Consider the following 26,531-nt stretch of genomic DNA (forward strand, 5'->3'; position numbering starts at 1 on the left):
TATGAATATTCATTATCCAAATCCCTAAAGTTAAAAGTATGCTCAGAAAAGTATGCCTTCAAAACACTCATGTATTTCCTAATAACTGTCTTATGACTTGAGTCTCCACTCAAAACTGCATCTTTGAGATGGGCACGTTAGCACATGCCTGTAAACCCAACGTCTCAGGAGGCTGAGGCAGGAGAATTGTGAGTTCAAAGCCAGCCTCAGCAACAGTGAGGCACTAAGCAACTCAGTGAGACCCTGTCCCTAAATAAAATACAAAATAGGGCTGGGGATGTGGCTCAGTGGTGGAGTGCCCCTGAGTTGTATCCCTGGGACCCCCCACCCCCCAAAATGCATCTTTGTTCAACATCAGCATCTATGCCTAATACTGCCAACGAATGGCTTATACTCCCATAAAAAGGTGTGTGTCTGCTGCAAACTGAAACTGCAAAACTTGCCCCCAAATACACAATTACATAAGATAAATAAAACAACATTATAGAATTTCCCCAACAAGAGGAGAAACAATAGCAAGTGGGGACTGAGCAGTTTGATTAGAAAGCAATTATTTAAAAGAAAAATTAAAAGTTGGTAGCAAGGTAGGAATTTCAAGAAGGACTTTTATATTAAAGAAGTGAAAATGCTCCAAAGGAAAATGACCAACAAGATCCTCAATGTTTTCGTAGCACCTGCCATCTTTATGATGTGATGGAAATGTCAAATGTGGTAGAAAAAATACTACAATGTAGCCGGGCGTGGTGGCACATGCCTTAATCCCAGTGGCTCAGGAGGCTGAGGCAGGAGGATTGCGAGTCCAAAGCCAACCTCAGCAATTTAGTGAGGCCCTACGTAACTCAGTGAGACCCCGTCTCTAAATAAAATACAAAAAGGGATGGGGATGTGGCTAAGTGGTTACACACCAAAAAACTAAATGTAGTGATTGAATTGATAGTTAAAGAAAACCATATTTAAATTCACATTCATTAGCCATACCAGACCTAGGGCCAATAAGTGGAAGACATAAAGAAATAGATTTGAATTTAGAATAAGAAGAATTTTTTAAAAATTTTTTTAGTTAGTTGTTGATGGACTTTTATTTCATTTATTTGTTTTTATACGTGGTGCTGAGAATCGAACCCAGTGTCTCATATACATGGTAGGCAAGTGCTTTACCACTGAGCCATAACCCCAGCCCTAGAATAAGGAGAATTTATAAAATACTGCCCCAAAACCTTACTCCTCTCAAAACAATCAACACTCGATATTTGTACTCTTATTCTAAGAGCTGGTCACAGTCACACTAATCACCTAAATTGTGTTAAATGTTAGTTAAAATAAACTTATTTTCATAATTTTCAGTTGATTCTTTTCAAAATAATCTCCCAAGCTTTTTCTTTATTCACTATATTGTCCCCATTGAAGTGGATCATCTTAAGTGGCCTTTTTCTGGTTCTAATTATCCTGGGGTAACAAAGACCCGCTGTGTAATCTCCAGAAAGGATTTTCTTAAGTTTAAATCAGAACCATGGAGTGTATTTATATCATTTTGAGCCAAGTACACATTTTAGAAGTAGGAACTTCTGATCCACAATATGCAATAAATACCAGGGAACATCGTGTTTTGTTTTGTCTGTCTGTCATGAAAACCAATGAATTTAAAAACCTAATATAAAATTAAAATAAAGATTACAAATGACTATTTCTCCCAATTCTTTTAAAAAGTGTAAAGCATAATGTATTTGCCATTCTGAATGATGTAAGTTTCCAGATGAGGCAATCTACTTTATTTAAACAAAACTATGGGGAAAATCTTCATGTGGTTGTTAATAGTTGCCAATTTGCATATCATGATTAGTTTTATCACGTGCAATTATTTGTGGTTCTGTGTAATTCCCAATCTCAACTTTACCTAAGAACAATCAAGTTGGCTGAGTCTTCCTATGTTCAAAATGTTTATTATATGGACATAGTTAATATGCAGGGCTCTCTAGCATTCATTTAGATAATGAAAGCTATTCTAGTATCATAAAAATACAAGGCTTCATTTTAGAAGCATCAATTATTCAGTGGAACAGTTTCTTCTAGAAGAGTGAGAAGAGTAAAAGAATATTTTCCCTTTAAATCGAATTATAATATTCCATTGTAGAAAGATGTTTTCTTTCACATTTCAATCTGCAACAGTGTTAGGAGTCCAAGTAACTGACAACGTTCAATCTGAAGCATGTAGGATAATATAATTTTAAAGATTCATTTGATGTGGACTCTTCAGCTTCTGTGACCAAAATAATAAACAATTTATGATTCAGTTTGTTTACTAATCCTGTCTCAGAGGTCAAGACCAAGCTTAATGACTCAGTGTTTTTGTCCAATTGGCCTATTTCTCAAATGAGTGCAAATTCATAGCTCAGGATTAGGCTGTGGCTATAGTTCTTTCCAGGTTTCCAAGGACTGACAGCAAATCCCCCTTCTCCTCAGGGTCACCAGAGGATAAAGAACAAAGATTACAGAATGTCTGCCATATTCTAGGGTAGGTGCACACTTGAATTATCTCACCATTGTTGTCTAGGAACAAGAAAAAAAAATAAAATAAAAGCTCAAAATCATCCTTTCAAATGTTTGAGTTCATGCTAAACAAAAAGGTGACTGCCCTGCTCTGGTCCCCCTCCTGGAATGAAATTAGCAAGCTTGAAGGGCATCAGTCAAAGAGCAATAGGGAGCTCGCTCACATAGGTCACCACCAACCTCGGATAAAAACCCCAGCTATTTCACATCTATAAAAGGAGTTTTCTAGGCCGGTTAGCTTCATCAAACCATAGGAAACAAAAATATCACAAATCTGGCTCCTTGTTTTTGGCAAGCTGACTTGCCAGCAGACGTTCGACAACATTAAGACTGCTTTAAAAGGAAATGCATGCCTAGACTTACTACCAACCATAGGCGATGATGTGATTAAGATGATAGAGCAGAGTGACTCCCCCAGGTTGGCCTGGGCAGGGGCCATGAGCCTCAGTGGTGGCATAGCATCCCCAGCAAGTAAGCAGGTGGGCTCAGGAATTCCACAGATGGCATTCAGCCACTGCCTCCCTGGACCAAGTTTCATGACCTTGCCTAACTCCTTTAGTGTTCTGTAAAATGGGTATAGGAACAAACCTAGAAACTTCCTAACAGCCTCAAATGAGACAATCAGGTCAAGCGCACAGCATGGTGCATCACCTGGAATGTTCAAGGGGTGTTGTTGTTATAACAAGTAGAACTGAACAACTTTCCACTTTTCAGTACCTTCCGGGAGGCTGTATTTGATGCCTTCTCTAATTAGAACTGATCTTTCCCACCCAAACCTGTGACTAGGAATTCGTTTTTGTTACTGTAAAAATTTAGACAAAATAATGATTCAAAATGTACATTTTAAATGTACAAAATACATTTTTGTTCCTACCAAGTATTCCAGAACAGATAGGATGCATATGGTTTTGGCTCGATGATCACTAACACTGACCCAGAGCTTCTGATGTGCCAGGCACTCCAAGTCCTTTCCATATGAGAACTCTGTGAGCCTTATCGTAATCGTATAAGGCAGCAACTATGCTCATCCCCATTTTACAGACTGGGAAACTGAGACATAGACAATTTAGCATGTTGGCCAAACGTCAGGGCCAAGCCAGGATTCAAAGTAAGAAGAGTGGTTCCGGAGTCATATTCTGAAGCATGACACTACAGGACCTCTGTTCTGTGCATTTATTTGAGGGGTGGGAGAGAGGAAGGGAAAATACAGTCTAGAAGAGTCTCTTTTCTCCTTCTCAACACACACACACACACAGTTGTGAAGACATCCAAATATATTTTCATTGACTGGATCTTCAAATATAATCTTTAAATTTCTATTCACAGGGCAGTATCTTCCTAGAGATACTTGGAGAAGTAGGAAAGCAGAGAGACCTGAGCACTGAGCAGGACAGAAATCATACAGAAGCTTGAAAAGATGAAGCAGGGAGAGCTGCCCTTGGAGGCAGGGTGGTATGTCAGACCCAGCAGTAATCCAGGACCAAGCTGCTGTGTGGGTCCCAACTTCACAAATACAAGACACCTATGAATCACAGCCCTTCTTCCCTCTCTAGTGACTGTCCCCCCAAAGCATTCATCTCAAATACCTTCTAGTATACAAAAGCCAGGACACCTGTAGCTTCTAATAAAATACATGTGGAAATATATGTGCTTAGCCGGAAAAGTCCATTACCAACATTAACCAAAGTTACACTCATCCTTAAATACCTATTCTCATTTTAGAGGCAAAACTAACAGATGGAGTATTTGGTGCCAAGCTACAGAGTGACTGAGATAAATAGGTGGATCGGTAGATGATGGATAGATGGATGGTTGGATGGACAGGTGAATATATGTATGTATATATGAATGAGTGGGTAAATACATACATAGTTTCATAGAAAACTGAAAATCCAGTTCTAGGAGTTCAGTGAGGTTCCTGAAGGACCTCAGCATCCATTCACCCCATCCCATAGAGAGACCCCCTCAGAATCATGGTGAGTGAACACTGCGCCCAATAAGAAGATGTAAGCACAGATGGGGATATCCAGATTTGATACAGGTTCTATGAGCATGGTTGAGTCCTGAACGGTTCCCCAAATACAATTTAATGCTCTCTTAATATAGCCAAGAGGAGTGAAAGAAAACTAAGGAGGAATTTGGAACTTGTGGAAAGCATGAGATGAGACTGATAAACACTCTTGAACCAATTGGAACCAAACATCCTCATGGTCAGAATTATAAGGAAATGTAAAAAATTATAGGTGAATTCCAAAGGTCAGACACCTCTGGTGAGAGAGCGCTGAAATATCTCGGCAGCGTTAGGCTCTTCTCTATTCTGTACACACCATACAACTTGTGGTATTTCTGAGGGCAGAAATTAGGCTTCTCTGGTGAATCAATTGTCCAGGGGCTGAGAGAACACTTTTTGCTAAAGGTCCAGAGAGCCCTCTTGGAAGCCACAGCAAGAGAATTAGGAATGAAAATACAGCACCATATATGTAGCTCGGTAAAGTGTATAGAATGTACTCACTGCTCATTTAAAATACTAAATTGCAGTTCTGGAGGCTAAATATCTTTGATGTCTCCTATAAGAAAACTCTGAGGCATGAGTCATCTCACTCCAAAAGGAAAAAAAAAAAAAAAAGAAAGCAAATTTTGAAAGAAAATAAATCATAGATTTTGTAAGTGAAAAGAAGACCAAGCGGCTACATGTAGACAATGGGAAGTAACACTTATACAAACAAATTAAAAATTACTTGAACTTGTTTGAAGTTCAAGATAGGTGGAAAAACTGTCACACCCAGTGTTATGGTTTAGATATGAGGTGAGCCCCAAAAGCTCATGTGTGAGACAATGCAAGAATGGTTCAGAGGTGAAATGATTAGATTATGAGAGCTTTGCCCTAAGCAGTGGATTAATCCACTGATATGGATTAACTAGACAGTAACTGTAAACAGGTAGACTGTGGCTGAAAAAAGTAGGTCACTGGGGCTGACTTGGGGGTTTATATTTTGTCCCTGATAAACAAAGCGCTCTCTCTCTCTCTCTCTCTCTCTCTCTCTCTCTCTCTCTCTCTCTCTCTCTCTCTCTCTCCTTCCTAGTACCATGGCCTGAGCTGCTTTCCTCTCCAGTGCCCTTCTGCCATGATGTTCTGCCCCACCTTGGGCCCAGAGCTGTGGAGTTGACAAACCATGAACTGAACCTCTGAAACTGTGAGACAAAACAAACTTTTCCTTCCTAAAATTGTTCTGGTCAGGTATTTTGGTCACAGCAACAATAAAGCTAACTAAAACACCCAGTGACAACGTGGGGAAGCTCCATGACCGATGGGGGCTGTACCTATTTCAGGCAAAAAGAGAAAGGTCTGGTTGATTCATCAAATAACATGATAAAACGTGTATATTAATGTCTTTAAAACAATCTGAACAACGTTGACTGTCTGCATCTAACCCAGTCCTTCTCTTTGTCCAAAAGCTGAAAAAAAGAATGGGTTTTAATAACTTAACAACTGTACAACTGTCAGTAAGTGTATGTGTGTGTGTGTGTGTGTGTGTGTGTGTTTCCTTTTTAGAACAGGATCTTACCATTAAGTTAACCAGGTTGCCCAAGCTGGCTTTCAACTGGCAATTTTCTGCCTCAGCGTCCCGAGTAGCCGAGATTACAGGTATGCACCACAGTTCTAGGCTAGCCACTTATATTTTTAATGATAACTCATGAGATGTTGAGGCCAAACTAAATGACAAAGAATTTCTCTTCCCCAGAAACACTTGCTAAGTTTTTTAACAAGTGGTATTGGTGGGTGGAAGGTGCTGGACTGAAGCCAGATGGGTCAAATCTTGTGGCAAGCCAGGTAGGCCCGGGTCTCACTGCCTCAAGGCCTCAGCACTCACCTTGCTACTCCGGGGAACATCTATCCTACAATTTCCTCAGGGTATTTATGGGCTGGTGAAAATGGCCAGCTATGAAGAAAACCAAACAAATTGAATAACGGTTTGGATTTTAAACTTTCCCACTTGACCAAGTCGTAAGGAACTGGAAAGTGATTTTAAAAGCTCTTTCTACATTAATGGCTATCCAGGGAAGGGTGCTGGTAGGTTTCCAAATGCAGGGTAATATTGCTGGTTTTTCTTCACAAATAACAAGAAAAAGATGACATATAAAGAGTAAAAACATAGATGAAGGAAATGACTTCACCTAAGAAAAAAGAGGTTTCAAAATGTTGTGTCCTGTCACAGACACGGTACCAAGACTAAGCATGGTCCATCCACCCATATCAAAAGCTTCTTACTGCTCAGTACAGAACGGCTAAAATAAAATGGAAGCTTAAAGGGTTGGGTTTGTGGCTCAGTGGTAGAGCATTTGCCTAGCATGCACCAGGCCCTGGGTTCAATCCCCAACTTTGATAAGAACAGTCATGTGTTGCTTAATGATGGAATATACCTTGAGGAGTACACCAGTAGGTGATTTTGTCATGTGACCATCAAAGTGTACTTACCCAAATGAAGATAGCAATACTAGTAAGGATGCAATCTTATGGGACCACCGTTAACTATTCAGTTTATTATCATTTGGTGCATGGCTTCATTTCCATGCAAACACTAGGCTATGAAGTGATCTCAGAGATGCTCTCATTGAGAAGATTTACTTGCAAAATCTTTCCATCCACAGCAGCCTGAAAATGTCACAGGAAGAATTCCAGGTAACCCACTCAGTGCATCCCCTTCCCCAGTTTATAAAGCAGTAAAAACTTCTTACTATTCCATTCTTTATATACATATATATGTTGTAGATGAACACAATACCTTTCATTTATTTATTTTTATGTGGTGCTGAAGATCAAACCCAGTGCCTCACATGTGCCAGGCAAGTGCTCCACCACTGAGCTCCATCCCCAGCCCCATTAGTTCCATTCTTGATGTGAAACAGGATTTAGCTGCCTGATTCTCCATGCCCAAATTATGAGTTCATTCTTCTTGATATGCGTATTTACATTTTATTTTTTTTTTAAGTTTGAGAAACACAGTACTTGAGCCCACAACTTCGCGGCTCACCAGACTGTTATCAGAAGGAGGAAGAAGACGAGGTATAGATACTGCTGGGTGGCCCCCTTCCTCGCCCTGCACTCCAGTCCTGGAGGAGGCACCGATGCACTGACAATATTTGCATGCCACAGGGGACATTTACACCCCACTTTTCATTTGGGAATTCTTCCTCTTACCTCATCATCTTTCCCTACCCTCACCTCACAGCAAAGTTGGGCCATGCATGGGCACCGCTCCCCTCTGTCCACAGCAGTGGGCACGTCATCCAGGCCAAAGAGATTTCCATTAAGATTTGACTTTGCAACAGTAGAAGAAAGAAGGTTTTGTTTTTTTGTTTTTGTTTTGTTTTGTTTTTGTTCTAAGGGAAAACCTGAATAACCCCTCTAGTTTCAAATGGTTTTCGTACTTGCTTCTACTTCACTTTAAAAGTCCCCAATTTGGGAGGTCATGAAGCTGAGCAACATATTATTAGTCTCCCACTAGCTCTGCTGTGGGCAACACCCCTGACGCCTGGGTCAGGATGATAACGGTTGTCTAGGTTACTTTACAGTTACTTGAAGGCCACTTTTGTTGAAACTATGGACTTTTCAGTTGGGCCTGCATGGATGCCCAAGGGGTGACCTTTTGAAGTCAGAAGGCCAAAAACTCCACCCTCAGATCATGCTATTGCCAACATTTTTCAAACGTGAAGAGTCATGATTGACTACACGCAGGCAGGATATGGTTACTTCACCTCAAATCACCTTTCCCCATGCATTAAACTACCCACTTCTTCATCCCATAAATATCCCCAAACCCTATCCTCAGGGAGGTGGACTGGAGACCTGCTCTCCAGTCTTCTTATGCTTGTCCACCTTGGGAAAGTACTCCCTTCACCAAACTGATGATTTACATGATTGACATAATATGCAACACACAGAAGGGCCTCATGAAGTGACAAAAGCTGTTAAGAGCTGCCAGTGACCATCTTTCAGGTCCTAGCCCTGTAAGAGAGAATGAGGCCAAAACCAAAGGAGAACTGAGTCTCATCTGAATCCAGAGTCATTCTGGGATTTCCTGTTAGATGAGCCAACCTATTCACATTTTGCTTAAGCAAGTGTGAGCTGGGACGGGGAGGGATGTGTAATCGTCAGGTTTCCTCAATAGGTGCTTTAAAAACAAATAGGAAAAAAAATCATGCCTAAAAATATAGTGAGTTATCATTTCCTATTTTTTAAAAAAAGATTCCTTGTTTGTACAGCTAATAATTCAACACAAATACATTCATAAAATGGTTACTTGTATTTTCATGAAAATTGCTCTAATTTGATTTTTGACTCTTGTAACTAAATGTCTTAATTACAAGTTATCTGTGATAGCTGAAATTCTCATAAATTTGGAAGATCAATTCAGGATATGGTGGTGTGTTAAAAAATAAAGCAAGATATTTCAGAGTTAACTGTTCCATGCTAAAATCTGATAAGTAGGCACTATTTTTAAAATAAATGTTGCATCAAAATAAGAAAAACTATAGGAAGGGAAAAATAAAATCAAAACACAAAACTCCACCCCTCAGAGTACAACCAGAAGTCTTCTTGCAGCATTTCAATGTCTCATGGGATCCAAGTCCAAACTGTAAGAACTAACCTCCCCACTGGATTCTGAAGAAGATGCACAACTTGAGGGGTCCACAAGCAGCGGTGCACCGCAGGATCCATGCTCCTGTGCTCACTGCTAGATGCTGCATGGAGCTGCAGTGTGATCAGGAAGTCAGCTCAGACCACATGTTGATGCAGTTGATCAGATGGAGCAGGAATTATGAGTAAACCATTCCATTTCATAACTGAATCAAGGTTCTGCACTTTGGCAACCCTACCAGCCATTTGAAATTTATCCTGGTAACATGGAAAATGAATCCTTAAACAAACTGCTCACAGCCCTTTGACCTTGGATGACTTTGATGCATCTGTGGACAAGCTGCTCACCTGACAGACTGCCTCCTCATGGAGCTAGAGTCTTATTAATCTCGCTACCTGGACCGGATTCTAATGAAACTTGATAGGCTGACTAACAAATCAATGAAATCAAATTATTTCATTAAATGAATGACTTTTGTTTCCATTCACTTTGTTGTAAAAACAAAACAACTTGGATCTCAAGGTCTCAATCAAGATGCTCCAAAAATGTGAAGAGGCCAAGGTAGGCCCAGGTGTCATGTGAAACAATCGAGGCATTTATTTTTAATGTGAGAAAGCTTAGTTTTTTAAAACAAACAAGAAAATTCTAACTTCAAAATAGATTCAAGGTTATTCCCCCAGTTTCATGTTTTCTCATCAATATTTACAAATTTCTCTGAGTCCAGTTATTTTAACATTCCCTCTTGACACTGGATTTGAGGGTGACATGTGTCAACTCAGGGTCACATGCCAGATACTGAGCACATCTGTGCTTCCCCTTCACCAGGCTCTCTGTGTGCCACCAGGGAACTGGCAGCCCTCTGGCATTACAGCCACCTGTTGTCAGAAAACCCTCTCTTAAAATTGCATCTTTAACCCCAAATGAATTTCATTTCTCCATTCATGACAAGTGAAGCGGGAGAAGGAAGAGGGGAGAAACCAGGCTCCTCTTTCAGCTAGTTCTCCAAATAGCTCCAACAGCCCTGGGCCCCCAGCCCTGAGCAGAGTGTGCAGCCAGTGGACTATGGACATATGCGGCCAGTGGCAGCCTCTACTAAGGGGAGGGTCCAGACATCAATGACCTCAAAGAGGTAGAGGGGAGCGCCACTGGGGAATCCCTGGGTCCTTCTGGAGCTAATGGTACACTACACCACAGGGTGTTTCCCATCTTATAGGGATTCCCTGGTGGTTTCTAGAAATGGTCCAGGGTAAAATCAGTAGTAATGGCAATGACTCTCCTCTGAGGAAACTGTCAGGTGGGTTCTTGAGCTGCCTGTTAATGTTGAAGTTCATGGGTCATTCCTGCTCCTGTGGACTATCACCCTAGCCTGCCACATTCAAAATGGAAACCACTCTTCTCCTAGATGACTCTGATTTCCCATTAAATTTCCCAAGTTTGTAAAGCTCATATCACTCCCTAAACCTACAGTATTTTATATATGTGTGTGTTCACCAGTAACTGAGCAGGCAATAAATCATGACCTAAAATATGTTATTTTCACAAAGAAAAGATAAATGTTTGAGGTGAAGGATATACCAATGACCCTGACTGTATTATTTCACACTGAATACATGTATTGAACTATCACAGTGTACCCAGCCACTATGCACAATTATGATACATCAAATTTAAAAAATAAATATATGTGGTTTTACAGTACTTCTGAAGTGTTTTTACCACATCTCTCACTAGTAGGGTTGATTTTCTCAGACTCTTGTGTGTGTGTGTGTGTGTGTCTGTATGTGAATGTGTATGTTTTGTGTGGTGATGAGGATAGAAAAACCCAGGCTCACACATGCTAGGCAAGAGTTCTACCACTGAGCTATAACCCCAGCCCCATTTCTTCTTTTTTAATTTCCCAGACTCTAACATAGACCTGCAGTAGAAAAGATCTCAATTTTTGTCTGCCAAATTTCACTTGAAATTTGATTTGTCAATTATTGATTATTTCCTCCAACCATTCCCTTCATCCACCCCCAAGAAAATCACTTACTGCAGAAACTGGAAAATTAAATATTATTCCCTTTTATCTGAGACAAGATGGGAAGGGTTAATCCTGGAACACAAGTTCTTCCAATGAGAAAATCATGATAAAAATGCAACAACTTAATAACATTACTTTGGGGCTCTAATCATTCATTCACAAAATACACCTCTGCCCTAAAGAACCTGCAAGAAACAGGAAAAAGGAGGTATGAACTAAAAGGTACAGCGAATTCACCTCCATGCTTTCTGTGAACATAAATATCCAAATGCACAAGTGGTGGGAGGTACCTGTGAGTGACACTCTTTCTGGGCTCAACCACTCCTTCAAGTTCAGATTTCAATTCAAATGGCATCTCCTCTATGAAGACCTTCCTGATCTCCCAGTTTAAAGGTTCCCTCCACCCCGAACTCCCATTATTGCACTCTACAGAACATGTACCATATCTGTAATCACATGTTTCTTGGTTTGTTGTTCTGTCTCCCTTTCTCGACTGAAAGCCCCATGAGAGCGGGGTCAGGTCCACTTCTTGCACCTTGAACCATGCCTTGCCCAGAAGGGGCTGTGTGTTTAACCAACACCCTGAGCAACCTACCGCCATGGTCAAGAGTGAAGGAAGTCAGAAAAGTTGTCCTAAACCACAGAGAGAGTTGTGGGTACAGTCACCCACAGGGACAAAGGCAGACCCAAGTGGTTCACCTTTCTCTCCTGCTTTTACTTATAAGAAATGGGTATAACTGCCACCCCAAGGGGTTGCTGTCAAAGCCCCTAATATGGTGCCAAGAATACACTGCCAGAGCAATTCTGCCACTCTTTTCTGGAACCAGATTATTTGAGAATATACACACAGACATATGCAAAGCAGAAAAATCATTCTGAGCTCAATTCAATGGACTCAAGCCCTTGAAGGGTGTGGCCCTGGGTGGACGGGTAGGCAGGTGGAAAGGAGTGAGGGGGAGGACTTGAGTGGAAACTGGAGGTCACAGCAGGATTACATTCCACACAAAACCTTGTGCTGGACATTCAGGACCTGTTCAATTTCACTGCCAACCCCCTCACTCCCCCACCACTCTTATTTCTTCCATCAACAAGGATAGCCCAGAGTAACTCAAGGTCTAACCCAAAACCAAAAGACATACACAGATCCAGGAGTCCTGGAGATGGGAGGAAGATACTTTAACTAATAATAGACTTAAAGAAGTAAATTCAAAAAATTACCCCCTGACTTCAGCACTAGATTGAGATGCTTACAAAGGATCAGTTCAAACCATGTAAATCTGGTGCCAATTTTTAAAGTTTACTTGAAATGTAGAAAGAATAATAAATGAGAGAGATTTTCTTTGATCTTTAAGACACATTATAAAGCATTAGAAGTTCTCTATTCTTGGATATTGGTAACAAAGGTAAAATTTAGGGTGGCCATTTTCTCCTTCAATTTGTAATTTTCCCAAGAAAATCTTTGGTACAGCCAAAATTAATGTGGGCTGTATAAATATTCATGGTCAAAGGATATATAATTGGTTGAATAATAAAATCCCAAAAGATATCCATATTTCAATCCTTGGAATCAAGATTTTGCAGATGTGATAAAGTTAAGGGACTTGAGATGGGGAGATTATCCTAGATTACTGAGATAGGTCCAAAGTAACTATCAGTATCTTCACAGAGGGAGACAGACTATGGACTGTTCTTTCCACTTTTCTGTAGGTTTACACATTTATAAAATTTTTAAAATTGCAAGAAAAATTCCAAGAAAAAAATTAAATGTCTTCTAATCTCATGCCATTAATTGTACCCTAAACTTAAATTTTCCTAGTTCCTATTTCTGCTTGTTTGAAGATATCTACAGTAGAAGTGCTAATAACAATGGTTAGCAATAGCAGTAGAATTTTAAAAGCCAAAGAAACAGTATTTTACAGATTGGAAGTACTTTTTAAGTAATAATTAAATGGATTATAATCAATGGAAAATAATGTAACACATTTACAAAAAAATAGCAGCTGAAGCTACCATTACAGAAGAAAATACACACCAGATACTGCACTAAGTACTTTTTGTGTATTATTTAATTAACTCTCATAATACTTACGAGAGCATCATCATTATCATCCCTACTATGCAGATGAGACACTAAAAGCTTAGAACAGTGACACAGCTGGTAAATACCAGAGCTGCAACTTAAACTTAGGTAGTCTAGCCCACTAATATTATAATCAAAACAATTTTCCTTTAAAAATGTAAAAACTTGCATAGTGAAGGGAAAGAACAAAAGGAGGCATGATTCTTCCCTCAATAAGGCAAGGGGAGGAAAATTAAAAAACTCAAGGGGAAAAAAGCAGCATCAACAAAAGACAAGCAAGACATGGTTAAAATGCTCCATGATTTTGAGAAACATGTGAACCCATTTGAAAGAGACATTAGAAACTCTCTCCTCTGAGTGAGGCCATAGCGTGCTATAAGAGTCACAGAGCAGGAGTGTGTCCACACCACACTGCTTGGCTCTCCTTCAAGCAGGGTGTATATTAACATTGCTTGCATGCAACCTTTAGACTCAAAGGTTACACTCCCTGCTCCATTGGCTTGCAACCTTTAGACTCAGCCAATGACAAAGTGAAGAAAACATTTCCAGAAGTAAAGACAGAGCTGAGAAAAGCTGAAAGACAGAGAACGCTCATCTTATAAAATATGGCACTTGAGATAAAAGGAAGAAAAGCTAATGGAATAAGACATAGAGGTGTATGGAAGTTAAAATTGCAATGGTGATTAATAGAAGAATTCAATAGTGATAAAGCAAAGAAGTTGTGCCTGCCTGTGTATGAGTGTGGGCACACATAGCTTCATCTATCATAGCAAAAGCACCAATAGATAAAACCCAAAGCAGAAGCATCAAAAACAATGAGTAAGTATATTATTTGAGTTATAGAAGAAATACTACAAAAAAGAGCTATTAAAAATGTGTTGACTTGGGCTGGGGATGTGGCTCAAGCGGTAGTGCACTCGCCTGGCATGCACGGGGCGCTGGGTTCGATCCTCGGCACCACATAAAAGTAAAATAAAGATGTTGTGTCCACCGAAAACTAAAAAATAAATATTAAAATATTCTCTCGCTCTCTCTCTTTAAAAAAATGTGTTGATTCTGAAAAGACACTATTTGCTTTTCACTAACAGCTCTTCTTTACTCTCAGATTTTTTTTTCAACTGTGTTCATGAATCACGTTTTAAAAAATCATCTAGTTTAGGAGTTATTGACTGTAAATAACCAGATGGTAAATATTTGAGGCACTGTGGGCACACAGGTCTGTGCTACAGTTATACAAATCTGCCACTGGAGCTCAAACAAACAGTTCATAGATGAATGGGTGTGGGCTGTGTTCGAACAAAACTTTATTTACACAAACAGGTGGCAAGGTAGATTGGCTCTCAATCTCTCATCTGCTGACCCCTGATCTAGTCCAATATTTCTCAAACTATGTACTACAGGATACTCCAATATATTCAAGAGTGTTCCTCCTCTTCATAGTCAAAGAGTTCAGGAAAAGCAAGATTTAACAGTGCTAAGTAGATTTCTTTACTTAATGGCTTCTTGTAGCCTCTACTGTGTTTATGAGCTTCTGAATACCCAGTGTGGACATAAAGTGTGGTAATGCACAATTGTCACGTTCTAAGCAACTAGAACACACAGGATCACTCCAGGGGAACTGGGCTGCATGAAATAACCAACAGAGACAGACAAATACCTTTTGGGGGGGGGGGGTCCTTTGACCTTAAGGGTCCACAGAAAAGAGAGAAAGTGAACATGCTGAACCCTTTTATTGAGGAGAAGTCATTCAAATGAGGCAAGAGGTCAGGTTTCAGGGGGCTGAGTCTAGCTTCATGATGTCTGCTGTCAGCAGACTGACTGACATCTAGGAAGGCCACACCCAAAGGCAGAGCAAGAGAAGGGGACACAGAGGGAGCTTCCTTAGAACACTCTATCCTAAACAGGGCAAAGGGGTGATAACACAAAGGAACAGGTGAGCGTCGCTCAATCCATGGGGCGACATGCCTACTGAAGACATGCCCTCAAACTTCCTGGACCAGGGCAATGTCCAGGTCACTATGAGATGTAGTGACCGGTCAAAGCCTCTTCTCTCCAGGATGGGAGGCGCAAATCATTCAGAGTGGCTCCACACACACAATCTTTCTCCAATTCATTTGAATACTCTGGAGAAAAACCAGACTAGCAACATCTCAGGGCCACTGCTGTTCAGTGAACAGACTGGGAGACAGTGTCAGAGTCTAATTCCTACCTTGATGAATAAATAAGGCTTGGAAAGAGGGAAGTTGCTCACAAAGCTATTTGACCAGATGGTGTCAGAGGTGGGAACAGGACCTAGATAGCTTACTGTTCTCACTGCATTTCAGAGGGTCACTCATTTATCCCAAGTAGCCAACCAATGCAAAGCTATCCTGAGTCATCTCTATCCTGAATGACTTGACAGGAAGTGACTGTAACTACATTAATAAAATAATACTTAAACCTTAAAAAGACTCTGAGGTGTAGATTTTATTATTTTCCTTAGAAACAACATGAAGCCAGGTGAATTTATTGGACACATTCACTGTGGATCTGTTTTCTAATTCCTAATGCAAGAGTGGGGGAGTCGAAAAAAATGGAAAATAAAGAGAATGAAATAATGTTGTTTCCTCAATGTTTTTAGGGATTCTAAAGCATGCTATTCAGTGGTAATTAAGCGAACTTCATATTTTATGACATGTAAGTAATGAGCAGTTATTGATTGAGCTCTCTCTGAACATACATCAACATACAAAGCACAGAACATGTGTTTGGGAGATAAGAAAACATTGAGAAGGATCAGGGACAAAAGAAAAGGATTCAAAACCTAAGAGTTAGTAAACATCCCAAATTTTCCTATGAGGCCAGTAAAACAAACTCAGGAATTTTCAGGATATAAACTGAATTTTCAAAAAGAGAAGGAAATCCAAGGTTTAATCAAGGTCCAGGCTAATTAGGATTAAAGAAAATCAGGTGTACCCACTCTAAAAATAATGTCCTGGTTCATGAAGGTGGCATCTTAATTATGAAAATTTCACTGCATCATTATTTTCTTTACAACAGACAAATCAATTGTTCCATTTTCTCCACTTTTCTCATGTGTACTTTCATAGTCTGTGATGATGATGATGACTTTTATGATTTGGTATTGGGGATAGAACCTAGGAACACTTAACCACTGAGCCACATCCCCCAGGACCCACTCCCGGCAATTTTTTTTTTCCAGTACAAGGGATTGAACTCAGGGGTACTCAACCACTGAGCCATGTCCCCAGCCCCCCCCCCCCTTTTTTTAACTTTTTGCATTTGATATAGCACCCCACTAAATTGCTTAGAGCCTTGCTAAATTGCTGAGGCTGGCTTTGAACTTGCAATCTTCTTGCCTCAGGCTCCCAAGCCACTGGGATTATAAGCGTGCACAGTGATTATTAATGGAGATGACTTTTTAAAAACATTCAAGCCAACTTGGCTAAGGGGCAGCTTTCCCCTAACACCCTAATGGATGGTGTGAAGATGAAATCTACTTTATCCAGAACCAAGAGAATGCAACCTCTGCCGAAAGAATCCCCATCCAAGGAAGAGCAAGTCAGAATGCTCTAGAGGTCATCAGTCAGTGGCCCATGGGAAGAGGACAAGCAGTTGCAGTTGACCTACAAAGCCTGCCATGGCCTTGTTCCAAGCTAACACTTATTAGAACCCACAGTCTGACCCAGACTGTCCTTGAGGTCAGAACTTTGGTCCCAAGACTTGCCCTAATGGTCTAACACAGTGGAAAGTTGAAAGTTCACCAGCACTTGCCTTGAGGCACTGTCATCAGATTCTTCAGAGACCACTTACTACTTCCTCTGCTACACTCCAAAACTTCCTGGGTGCTGTGAAACCAGGCAAGGAAGAAATAGCTGCAGAACAAGAAAGTGAAAAACCATCTAGATATAGGAGGTCCCTGGGTTTAAATGCAAATAGCTCTTGGCCGGAGCTACCCAGTACAAGAACCAATGGTCAAACATGGCTACTTGAAAAATGGTGTGCCATACTGGAAATATGGAATAAAATGCCAACTTTTAATAAATTTTCTTTAAGTTTACAAACAGAAGCAGTGCAAAGTATTTTTCTATTAAACACGAATACTTTGCTTTGGCAGTACTACATTTGACATTAAATACTACATTGCTTAAGATATTACTAGCAAAGTGTAGTGTGGGGGATCTACACAGGACTGCAACACTGATTGGCTGAAATGATTATGATTATGTAAGCCACAATTGGCAATTATATTGAAAAACCTGTTTTATATAAAATATAATTTTTTTAGTTTATAAAATAAATATGGCAATATTTTCAAATTTAAAATAGTCTTAGTGATAACACAAAAACAAATAGAGTCACAGAAGTTAATTCTACAGTCAGAATGATAAAGGAAAAATGAGATGGAAGAGGAAGTTATATAAAAAATGTCATAATCAAAGGCAATTATGATTTTCTGTAGCAGAGCAAAATGAAAAAGCTTTTGGCTACAAAAAAAATCAAAGATAACAACGCAGACAATATTAAGAAACAATTTCAGCAAAGCCATAGTGAATTTGATGCTGCTTCCTCTAAAGAGTCAAAAAAGGATCAATGAAATTAGTCATTTGAAGTTAGAATTAAGCTGTCAGTAAAAAAAAAAATAATAATGATTTTTAATATCTGAGCTTGTAACTCTGGCTAACAATAGGACACATTTGACGCTTTTAAAAGAAAATAATTTTTAGATGCAGAAAAGCTAAGAAAATGATTAGTTAGAGAAATTTTGTAAGAAAATTGTGAGAAAATAAAAAATATATTCTATGAAAAGTGAAAGCCTTTTAATTAAACAACTAAGCAATAGCCAATAGAAAACAAAATACTTTTTAATAATGTCAAAAATCAAAGGATTTCACATTTGGGAACCATAAGTAATTTTCTTTAGCTTTAAATGAATTTTGCAAAGTAAGAAACACTACTCAATGTTTTGGGTAAAGTTTTTTATCTCAAAAGACTTACAAATTTATGAAGAAATGTTGTCAATTCACAGCCCAAAAAGCACCCCTCCCCCCAAAATTGGATTCATACTTCTTGATCTTTTGCATCTATTAAGGAATATTGGCTAAAATTAGGAACAAAAGTTTCTATCATATCTGAGAGTGCTCCTACTATGTTAAGTCAAAAATCCAAACTTGGGGCTGGGGATGTGGCTCAAGCGATAGCGCGCTCGCCTGGCATGCGTGCGGCCCGGGTTCGATCCTCAGCACCACATACAAACAAAGATGTTGTGTCCGCCAATAACTAAAAAAGAAATAAATATTAAAAAATTCTCTCTCTCTCCTCTCTCTTAAAAAAATAAATAAATAAATAAATACATTAAAAAAAAAATCCAAACTTACCAGACTTTTAAAATAAGAGACTAGTTTATCTCTTAACACCTATTTGTGCTATTAGATATTCAATTGTGGTCAGTTTTCTGAAGTGCCATTTATGAAAACTGTCATGAGTAATGTATTAGTCAGTTTGTGCTGCTGTAACAAAATATCTGAGATAATCAACTTTTAAAAAAGAAAAGCTTATTTTGGTTCACAGTTTTGGAGGTTTCCATCCTTGGTCATTTGGCCCTCTTGCTTTGGGCAGGGAACATGTGGTAGAATAAGGTGCTTACTTCTCAGCAGCCAAGAAAGGAAACCAAGAGACAGGAAAAGGCAGAGGTCCCACTATTCCCTTCTAGGACACATTCCCAATGAACAGAAAACCCCCACTAGGCTCTACCTCTTAGTCGTTCCACCATCTCCCAGTAGTGCCACAGGCTGGGAATCAGCCCTTTAACACATGGGCCTTTGTGGGACACTAATATAAACCATGGTAAATATTCTTAAAATTGTCCAGAAGATACATATAAATATATAAATACTATGAATTATGGTGTGTCTATTGAACTGCTGAAAGAAATAGAAAACAATGATTTTTTTTTTTTTTTTTTTTTTTTTTGGACCAGGGATTGAACCCAGAGACACACATGCCCAGCACTTTTGTTTTTATTTTTTATTTTGAGAAAGGGTCTTGCTAAATTACCTAAGGCCTCACCAAATTGCTGCACTGGCTTTGAAGGAGTGATCCTCCTGCCTCAGTCTCCCAGGCTGCTGGGACTATGGGCATGTGCCATTGTGCCTGACAAAACCCATGAATTCAATAATCATGTTGTCTTTGCCAATAATTTCTGGATGAGTCACAAAAGAGTTCTACAAAGATACATGTATCGTTTACTCCAATTCAAGATACACTTTGTCCAAAATGAACACATGCAATATACTCAATGAAGACACAAACAGCAAAGTGATTTGGGTTTATTCACAGATAATGAACAAGTGAAGTTTGAAATTCCAAGAACAAGAAAATTTATTTGTAACCCAGCTAGACAGGCAGGAGAATCTGTACTGAAATTAATACTTTTCAGAAGACAAGTGAAAATAATGATGATATACATTTGTGTGTGTGTGTGTGTGTGTGTGTGTGTGTGTGTGTGTGGTACTGGGAATTGAACACAGCGGGGGTTCTTTACTACTGAGTTACAAAGCCCTTTTCATTTTGTATTTTGAGACAGGGTCTCACCACCTTGCCAAGTTTGGCCTGAAATTCGGGATCTTCCTGCCTCAGCCTCAGGCATATGCCACCACCCCTGGCTATATATTTTTCTAATTTGAATCTATACACATATTTCACTGAAATCAAAAGCAGAAATAAATAGCCTTCAAAATCTACAAGAAAAGTTTAAAGAATATTTAGTTGATATTGATAAATTAAAACTTAGTTCTCAATTTTTAAATATATTTCACCACACAATCGACACAGATTTTTGCCAAATTTTTTTTAAAGTGAGGTGTGAACATTATGTGAAGCTTTTTCAAAAATGTTTTGGTATTTCTTACAGATCATCTAAACTAAACTGTCTTTGGTGCAAGATTAGGATGCATAAAATACTCATAAATATAGGTTAATGCTGTGGCAATCGTCATGTGGTAAAATACAGTATTCCTTTGAATTTGATGTTCGTAATTCTGAGTTGGCATGAGAGTGAGTGAATTTACATAACTTGAACAGATAGAGCTTTTAAACTGATGCGCTTTTGTTTCAAAAAGTCAAATGAATTCTAAAAAAAGATGAATCCATTTTGTCAATCTGGATGCAAATATTAATGGGAAGTGATTTTTTTTGACACTTGATTCAGCTGCTGGGAAACTTAAGTGCATCTGGAAGTTGGTTACAATTCAACTATAAATTTTATGAAATCTAAATACAGACCAGGTGTTTCAGATGAAAATTTAGTATCTGAATTTAGAGCTTATATAGCTGTAACATATATGCCAAATTTCAAGACTTAACTACCAAAAAGAGAAAGAAAAAATGTCTCATTTATATTTCTACACAGATTTATGCTGCAGTAATAGCATTTTGAATACAGCAGATTAAGGAAAACAGATTGTTAAAATTAGTTTCACCTGTTTATCCTTATGTTTTAATGTAACTACTAAGAAATCTCAAATTATGCTGGGCCTGGCAGCACATGTCTGTAATCCCAGTTACCATGGAGACTGAAGCAGGAGGACTACAAGTTTGAGGCCAGCCTCCACAACTGTCTCAAAATAAAAAATAAAAAAGGGCTGGGAATATAGCTTGATGGTAACTACTGGTTCAACTCCCAGTAGCACAAAAGAAAGAAATCCCAATTACAGATGTGGCTCATGTTATATATCTATTGAATAGTTAAAATTTCTAGCTACTTAAAGCAATCTTTTCCCAGAAGCCCTGCTATCATTTGAAAATTTCTTAGAAATATAGAGTCTGAGGCCTTAGTCAAAATGTACTAAATAGAACCTAAATTTTAACAAAAATCCTAGGTTAGATCAAAATGGGGAAAAAAGGAAGCACATTTATCTTTTTGCCTGACAACTAGGAGGTGGTAAGGGGTGAAAGGAGAAACCAGTCAAATATATTGTATAATGGTTTCAGGACACAGGACATCAGGAAGCAAATGAGATGAGTGTGTGATTGAGCAAGCGTATCACCTAGAGGGATTTCTTGGCAGTAACACAGGGAGAAAGAAAGTCCAGCAGATTTCCTGCATGAAGGACACAGACTGAGAGTTTGGGGAAACCCAGGCAGCTAGGATTTGTAAGAAAGGGTACCAAAAGGGAGAGAACTGTGCACAGAGAGGAGTTCTGGAGGAGAGATCTCAATCCTCAAGTATTCAGTGCATGCACATAAGCAAACTTCCTGTGGCTGGGGAAAGCACCCCAGAAAAGATGAGTGAGAGCAGCGGCTAGTGCTCAGTCACAGGTGAAAACAGTACCTGCTTCACCAGACATTTTGGAGAAACTCACAATGCAGGCCTAGTAGGTACTCAGAAACACATTGCTCATGTTTAAAATGATGCCGCTTTAAGAACTAAAAGGGAGAAACTGTCAATCTGCAAAAGTTAAAGATGTATACTTACTTACTAAAGCAATCACTAAAACAGCTAACCAAAGAGATACAGCCAATAAGCTAATTAAGGAGAGAACATGAATTTATAAAAGCTTCGAAGAATCCCAAAAGGAGGCAGAAAAATAGGAAACAGCAAGGAAGAACAGATAGGCTATAAAGAAAACAACTAGCAAAATGGTAGATTTAAAATTAGCTCCGTCAATAGTTACATGTAATGAGATTCAAAGGTATAGGGCACTTTAATATAAAGACACAACAGTTTTAAAGTAAAAGGATAGAAAAAGATACGCCATGCAACACCAATCCAAAGAAAACTGAAGTGGTTTTATGAAAATCAGGCAAAGCCTATTCTGGAGAAAAGGATATCAGTTGAGGGAAAGAAGATCCCTTCATAATGGTAAGTGGCCAGTTCATCAATAGGACATAAAAATCCTAATCATTTATTCACTTCAGTGGTTGTGCATCTAAATATAGATGGTCTTCCACTTACACTGGAGTTCTGTTCTGACATACCCAACCTAAGATGAAAATAACAGGAGTCAAAATCCATTCCATACATCTCACATAGGAAACTTATGTCGCTTAACCTGGCCTACCCTAGAGCAGTTCCAAATGCTAACATCAACCTCCAGCTGGGCAAAGCTGTCTAACACAAAGGCTCTTTTATAATGAAGTGTTGCATATCTCATGGACACACACAAGCATTTTGTAGCCATGATGGGAAGGGATGCAAAAACACATAGAACATCTCCAAACGCAGGCACTGTAGAATATCAGCTGTTTCCCCCATGATCACATGGCTGATGGAGCTGCCGCTCACAGTGCTGCTACATACCTCAAAAGAGTATCACTAGCCTGGGAAAAGATCAAAATCAAAACTTGATGCATGATTTGTACTGAATGTGTATCACTTTCACACTATTGGAGAGCCCAAAATCATTAAGTAAAACCACCATAAATTGGGGACTGTCCGTCCATTGAGCAAAAACTGACAGAAATACAAAGAGAAACAGAAAAGTTCACAATCACAATCACATATTTCTATGTTGCTTTCTTGACTTCTGATTGAACAAGTAGACAGACAATCAGTACATGCATGAAAGATTGGAACAAGATCACCAAGTGCCATATATGCACATTAAAGTTTGAGGACCACTGCCCTATGCTACTTATAATGGGCACACAGTCCAGATCCAGGTTGAGTTTTCCTCAAATATCAAGAAAAGTTTGAGTAATTTATCCAAGATCATATCATAAAGACCTAGATGTTAAGAAATTGTGGCTAAACACTGACCCGAACTTTCCCCAAAAAACCTAACTAGAAGGTTAACAAAACAGTGGCAACGTTACACCTCAAGAAAGCTGCTTAAAGAAAAAGAAGAGTCTTTTGACTTCCAACTGGTATCATCTTAACTGGTACTTTTTATCTGACTTCTATGCTGAGAAAATCTCTATCACTGGAAAATATCTATCATTTGTCACTGGTCAGAGTTAGAGGAGAAGGTATTTTCAGGAAAGCTAATCTTAAAACATAAATCACAACATTTGGAGATGACAGAGTTAGTGGAAAGAGACTGGACTTTTCTAACAGAACTGGAAACAACACCAGCCCCACCGCTTAAATTAAAACTCCACGAGACTTGCTGTACTCCTTACAGGACTACACTAACAGCTGTTATAAAGTAAGGTATAGATGTTGCCTAGCACGTAGCATAACATGCTCAGTAAATATCAGTTCCTCTCCTACATGCACTGACTAGTCAGCATGAACACCCCCGGAGTAGAGATTAGCTCTCCAGCACATCTGCTTGAATAATCCCAGTAAAGACCAGGAAAGTCAATACCTTCAACAGCAAAGTCAGTCTCTCCATTTTGATCACTGAAAATCCTGAGGCATCATTCAACTGAGCCAAACTTTTCCTTCCAACCCTCAATGAAGAGCTTTACTCTATTTATGGTGGTAACTTATACCCTTCCAACAGCTGTTGCCTTACATCTCATGATGGATTAACAAAGAAAAGAAGTTGGACCGCTTTATAATCAAGTTTTAAATGGTGGTAAGTAGAATATCAGAAATAACCATAACTATTTTAAGGTTTTTTAAGAAACACACTGGAAAACCTCTATCATTTGTCACTGGCTCAATGAAATCAAGAGTGGAAAAAAACAGGGCTAGGCATCCAAAGACCTGGGTTCCAGGTTGGATCCTGATGCCTCGTGCCTGATAGTCGGGAACCTAACACTCTTTTTGTGGGGGCCTAAATTTCCTCATCTATAAAAGAAAGATATGAAGGCATGGACTATTCATCTTATAAAGTAAAATAAAATGAGATACATGTAGACACATAAACCATACTTAAAAAATTCAAGGAATTGTTTTGAATGACTATGATGCTGTGTTCCTCCTGTTAATACAGAACATCAAGAGGTCACTGGAGGGGGGAAACATGACTAAAGTTCCAACTAGTGTTGGTCTAGTTTTTAAAGTCATGCACTCTCTCTTGCACAAGTTTTTAAGATACAAAAATCTCCCGAATTACTACAGAAAAGATTTTTCTGCAAATATCAAGAAAAGTTTTGAGTAATTTATCCAAGATTGTATCATAGAGCCCTGGAAGTTAAGGAATTGTGGCTTAACACTGACCTGAACTTTCTCCCAAAAACCTTACTAGAAGGTTAAGAAAACTGTGGCAGCATCATACCTCAATAAAGCTATTTAAAGAAAAGAAATAAAACAGTTCAGTGAACACTCTCCAGGTTTTTTCAGCTAGAATTCTTTCCACATTAGCACCAAACTTGTCTTTGCAAGATGTGCACATTCACACACAAACACACACAACAGGGTTTTCAGTATGAATTGTACTAAAATCTAGGACAATAAATGTCTTTAGCTAAGAGCAGGCAGACACAAGAATCCTAGCCTCCAAACTCAACTTAAGGGCACTAAAATCTCCAACCCAAAATTGACAGTTTTGTTCTTTAATCTTTACTGTATTTTGCATTAAGCTGCACTTCTGGAATCCTCTATTACATGCATGATCTTCATTTTGGTATACTACCACTTATTTATGAGCTGAGTGTACTGCCAAGTGAATGTGACTTTCGCAGCAAAAGATCCAGATTTAACTCTCAATTATATCCCCCAGAGATACATGGCTATGACCGGCCATTTTACCTCTGTGGGCCTTGATATTGCGCATCTGTGTAATGGAAATACTTCACCTGATGATTGTGATTGAGATACATGACAATGCCTAGCAGAATGCCTTAGATACAAAAGTGCTCCATAAATATTATAAAATTTGAATAAGTATCTCCAACTTGAACTGTGATTTCAAAATGCTTATTAGCTGGGCACGGTGGCACATTCCTGTAATCTTAGCGGCTTAGGAGGCTGAGGCAGGAGGATCCTGAGTTCAAAGCCAGTCTCAGCAAAAGCAAGGAGTTAAGCAACTCAGGAGACCCTGTGTCTAAATAAAATACAAAATAGGGCTGGGGATGTGGCTCAGTGGCCGACTGACCCTGAGTTCAATCCCCAGTACAAAAAAAAAAAAAAATGCTAGTGAGATATAAGTCATTTTCATAGTACTTTCCTGAAACTTTCAGTATTCATTGTTAAGAAAGCATTATTGTTAGCAAGGGATGTTTGTCCAACCAGACTATGAACAATGCTTCAAGAAGAGGAGGAAGAGATGATGGAGGAGGAAGAGGAAGAGAAGACGATGGAGGGCAGATGATGTTGGAGGGGAGGGAAGAGATGATGGAGGAGAGGGAGGAGCAGAAGGAAATGATGGAGGAGAGGAGGGAAAGAAGAAGAGGAAGGGGGAGGAGGAGAAGAAAAATATCTTGAAAGAGAAAAATTCTTTCATACAGTAACACCAGTTCTTTTCATCTTTCAACTCATCTTCACTCCCCTACTTGTACCAAAATCTTAAAATACTACATCATAGATATCCTCACATTGACCTACATTTGGTGATGGAAATGAATTCAGCAAACCTAAATACAATGGAGGCAACTCTGCTCATTAACTCTCCTTAGTTGTCCCTAAAATCCCAAACAATGGGAAAACCATTTGGAAAATATGAAAACATTAAACAGAAAACCCATTGTTGGGTAAACTATAAGCAATCCATGTGAATCTGGCAACCAAAGAGTATAAAAATCTTGGATGAGAAAAAGGGTTGGGTGAAGATTATGCGAACACAGCACTGAACTTGGCAAAGCCAACTTCAGGCTGAAGTGGGAAGTGAGAAGAAAATGTGTATTGAAGACTATGGGTATGGAGTATGCAAAATATGGATAGTGCTACAATCAGATATGGATGTGATCTGGACCTAGAACCGGTATCCGTGCTCAAAGGAAAAGTGAGAAGTTTCCCACAATAAGTCTGCAGTATTTTCTAAGATTCTTCTTTTTTGGGGGGGTCAGGGGGCGGCGGCAGTGTTGTTTTTGTTTTTGGAAGCCAAGCTACAAAAGATGGAACCAATTTTCACATGGAAAAAAAATAAAGTGCTTTCACTGCTGTAACTAACTTGTGTTTTCCTCCAGCACTGTGAGAACCAAGTACAGAAAAAAATAAATGCCACGCCATGAAAGCTTTTAGTTTTTTAAAAAATGATGAGGAAGTTATTTTTTTTAACACACAGATGTTGGGTTTACATAAATAATCAACCAAAACATTTTCCAACCATACAATTTTCTTGTCAAGCATATAATATGTTTTTCTTTTTCCTGGAAACTCAATGCTCAATCTCAATACAAAAAAAAAATA

The 26,531-nt window shown here is 39.0% G+C and overlaps 1 protein-coding gene across 3 annotated transcripts in view; it reads right to left on the reverse strand.

The window, feature by feature from the left end:
* Svil (supervillin) overlaps positions 1-26,531 on the reverse strand; it is a 232,250-nt gene that overhangs the window by 194,774 nt on the left and 10,945 nt on the right. The window lies entirely within an intron of this gene.

Source organism: Marmota flaviventris, chromosome 12, assembly GCF_047511675.1.
Source record: "Marmota flaviventris isolate mMarFla1 chromosome 12, mMarFla1.hap1, whole genome shotgun sequence".
Taxonomy (NCBI): Eukaryota; Metazoa; Chordata; class Mammalia; order Rodentia; family Sciuridae; genus Marmota; species Marmota flaviventris.